The following is a 3746-nucleotide window of genomic DNA, read 5'->3' as shown; positions in this document are numbered from 1 at the left end:
TTTTGCGTCTGTCACTATGCCCAACCCTTGTGAGTTTGAAGCTCGTCACAGTCATTCAATCCCTGAATCCTACTCGGAATACCACAGACAAGATTTAGACATTACGGATTCTCAAGAATGCTGCCAATGGATTCTAGCTTATACCACGAAGATTCTGATTAAGGAATCCAAGAGATACTCATTCAATCGAAGGTAGAACGGAAGTGGTTGTCAGGCACGCGTTCATAGGTTGAGAATGGTGATGAGTGTCACGGATCATCACATCCATCATATTGAAGTGCGAAGGAACATCTTAGATAGAAACAAGCGTGTTTGAATAGAAAACAGAAATAATTGCATTAATTCATCGAGACACAGCAGAGCTCCTCACCCCCAACAATGGAGTTTAGAGACTCATGCCGTCAAAGAGTACAAAGTTCAGATCTAAAAATGTCATGAGATACAAAATAAATCTCTAAAAGTTGTTTAAATACTAAACTATTAACCTAGGTTTACAGAAAATGAATAAGCTATGATAGATAGTGCAGAAATCCACTTCTGGGGCCCACTTGGTATGTGCTGGGGCTGAGACTTGAGCTTTACACGTGCCTAGGCTGTTTCTGGAGTTAAATGCCAGGTTGTAACCTGTTTTGGGCGTTTAACTCCAACTTGTAACCTGTTTCTGGCGTTTAACTCCAGAATGCAACATGGAACTGGAGTTGAACGCCAGTTTACGTCGTTTATCCTTGAGCAAAGTATGGAATATTATATATTTCTGGAAATCCCTGGATGTCTACTTTCCAACGCAATTGAGAGCCTGCCATTTAAACTTTTGTAGCTCCAGAAAATCCATTTCGAGTGCAGGGAGGTCAGAATCCAACAACATCTGCAGTCCTTTTTCAGCCTGAATATGATTTTTGCTCAGCTCCCTCAATTTCAGCCAGAAAATACCTGAAATCACAGAAAAATATACAAACTCATAGTAAAGTCCAAAAATATGAATTTTGACTAGAAACTAATAAAAGTATACTAAAAACTAACTAAAACATACTAAAAACTACATGAAATTAACCCCAAAAAGCATATAAAATATCCGCTCATCACACAGAAAAGAATGAACATCATTTATATATTATATGCAGGTTTAGTTAAAAATTCCCATTATTCTCAAAAAAAAAAATTATTTAGGGTAGCTTTTAAAGTTTTAATGTTCCTCCTTGATGACATGTTGTCAGCTTAACTACATCATGTAATGCTATATACAAGGTTTGTGGATTTAAATCTGTTATGTTCAATTTTCTAGCTTACTTCCTTTTTATATTTTTCAATTTAAACTATACTATCTTATGCTAAAAAGGGTAAATTATACTAATTAATCCACTAATAAATCATAATTACAAACTAAACTAAATAACTAAAATAAACTAAATGGCTAAAATATGAACTAAAGATGCAAAATGCAGAAAATAGAGTAAAAATACATAAAAGCAATGTATAAGTACTCAGAAAATAACAGTAAAAGGAAAATACAGAAAAATATCCAAAATAAAAGAAAAAGTATGTAGTGGTTCACCAAAATAATCGCCAGAGATGGCGACCTCCCCACACTTAAAAGGAAGCATCGTCCTCGATGCTCAATCAAGCCGGGTGTGAAGGAGTGTCATCATTGGGAGGGATGGTAGCTGGAGTCTCAGTGGTGGTGGTGGGCTGAGGGTCTGGCTGCTGTGGAGGGGGTGCTGACTGGATCGGGATCTCAAGATCCGCAGCCTCAATCTGATGTGGGACCGCTGCCTGTGGTGCGGCAGGTGCTGCCTCCTGGGGATGGGTCTCTGCCTCGGGCGCATCCGCCTCCTCCTCAGATGCCTCGGATGGTGTGTCGGGCTCGGAGGAGATGTCGCCGGATCGTATCATCAGCTTTAGGTGCTCATAGCGCCGCTTGTTGCGACGCTCCATCTGGTCAAGTCGTCGGAACAAGCAGTGCACCAGATGATAGACGTGATCATATATCGTGAGGTGTTAGAAACTAAGGACTCGGATTGTAAAAGGTTTTGTGCGAGCACCTTGAAGCTTGGCAATAGTGGAACTTCTCAATAGCGATTGAGAAAGAAAGTGGACGTAGGACAAGGATTGTGCTGAACCACTCTAAATAGCGTTTGCATCTCTCCAAACTCATCTCTTCAATATTATTGTCTTTTACCTTTGAGCAAATAAATTGTGATCGAAAAGTAGCTTCGTAAGTACTTAAGGAATAGCTTAAGTCCGATTGGTGAAAAGCTTGATCAATTTATTTGAGTTGGTGTCTATTGGAAAGTAAAAGCTCCTTGTAAATGCTTAGCAATTGAGTTAAGCTCTTGGAAAAATACTAGTACAATAACACTTTTGTATATTGTCTTTAACTTCCGCAAAAAGATTCATTGTTGTTGCAATACTCAATTCACCCCCCCTCTTGAGTAATTGTGCATAGGTTCTACAAGTGGTATCAGAGCCAGAACCCGGATCGATGTACCAGCGAGGGCGCTGGACTCCCTTAGGGGGGTGGATTGTAAGGCCCACATCGGTTGGAGAGGGGAACGAAGCATGCCTTATAAGGGTGTGGATACTTCTCCCTAGCATGACGCGTTTTGACGAGTGAGTGTGGGGGGCTTAGGCTATCATCCCTATCGTCAAAGGCAAAACCGTGAGGCCTTGTGTGCCAAAGCGGACAATATCATGCTAGCGGGGTGGTCTGGGCTGTTACAGATGGTATCAGAGCTTAACCCTTTGAAAGACTTAACCGTTTAAGGGAAAAGATCATGGCAAGCACAAGCTTTAACAACAACAACACTAGTGAAGGTAACTCAACCGCTAGACCTCCTCTTTTTAGCGGAACAAATTACTCTTATTGGAAAAATAAGATGAGAATTTGGATCCGTTCTCAAGATGTGAGAATTTGGAAAGTGGTTGAGAATGGAAATCACATTCCAACAAAAACAACAAGCGCTAAAGAAGGAGAAGTCTCCGTCTTAAAGCAAGTACCGAAAGGAGAAGATGAATATAGTGACGATGATTGGAAGAAAGTGGCAATGAATGATAAAGCCATCAACTTCATTCATTGTGCACTTAACGAGCATGATTATATGAAGATCTCTACATGTGAAACCGCTAAAGAGATTTGGGATAAACTCCAAATCACTTACGAAGGAACCGGCCACGTTAAAGAATCAAAGGTATTTATGTTGGTTCATGAATGGGAAAATTTTAAAATTAAAGATGAAGAGAGCATTGAAGAAGCTCTTGAAAGACTCTCCAAGATCTTCAACAACCTAAGCATGCTTGGCACAAAATACAATGATAAACAAATTGTGACCGAAGACAAAGAAAAAGATTTAAATGAAGCCTCTACAAGCTCAACAAAGGATAGTGTTCAAGTTGAAGAAATTGAACCATCATAAGCACAAATAAATGCACTTCCAAAGGACTGGCGTACTTCAAAGGATCATCCTCTAGACAACGTCATTGGTGATGTTTCGAAAGGGGTAACAACTCGATCCACTTTTAGAAATTTATTTGCTTATAGTGCTTTTGTTTCTCAAATTGAACCATCTACCATTGAGTCCGCAATTGATGATGAACATTGGGCTACAATTGAGTTAAGCTCTTGGAAAAATACTAGTACAATAACACTTTTGTATATTGTCTTTAACTTCCGCAAAAAGATTCATTGATGTTGCAATACTCAATTCACCCCCCCTCTTGAGTAATTGTGCATAGGTTCTACAAGACGGGCT

Source organism: Arachis ipaensis, chromosome B02 (genome assembly GCF_000816755.2).
Source record: "Arachis ipaensis cultivar K30076 chromosome B02, Araip1.1, whole genome shotgun sequence".
Lineage (NCBI taxonomy): Eukaryota > Viridiplantae > Streptophyta > Magnoliopsida > Fabales > Fabaceae > Arachis > Arachis ipaensis.
This window is presented reverse-complemented; position numbering follows the sequence as displayed.